The sequence below is a fragment of the Trachymyrmex cornetzi genome, unplaced genomic scaffold, assembly GCF_001594075.2.
Source record: "Trachymyrmex cornetzi isolate Tcor2-1 unplaced genomic scaffold, Tcor1.1 scaffold28, whole genome shotgun sequence".
Lineage (NCBI taxonomy): Eukaryota > Metazoa > Arthropoda > Insecta > Hymenoptera > Formicidae > Trachymyrmex > Trachymyrmex cornetzi.
In genome coordinates, this window is record NW_017297482.1 from 108,655 (window position 1) to 108,964 (window position 310).

A 310-nucleotide genomic window follows, 5' to 3' on the forward strand; every position below is an offset into this window, starting at 1 on the left:
CCCTTCCATGTAATAGAGAACTCTGGTTGGTTCAATTTCTTATGCCTCATGTATTATGCGTTATGCAAGAGTCTGTGCTCCCCGCTTTAATTTCCTCATGTAAAGGTATATCCACACAAATTTGTATAGCTGCATAAACATATGCATAAAGAAAATTATCCAATCACATTTTATGTACGACTTTAAAAGAGAACTGCAATTGGATAATTTTCTTTATATATATGTTTATGCGGTTATGCAAATTTGTGTGGGTATACCCTAAGGGCTATCGCACATGAAATGCATAACAGAGCATAAGCATAACATAAAG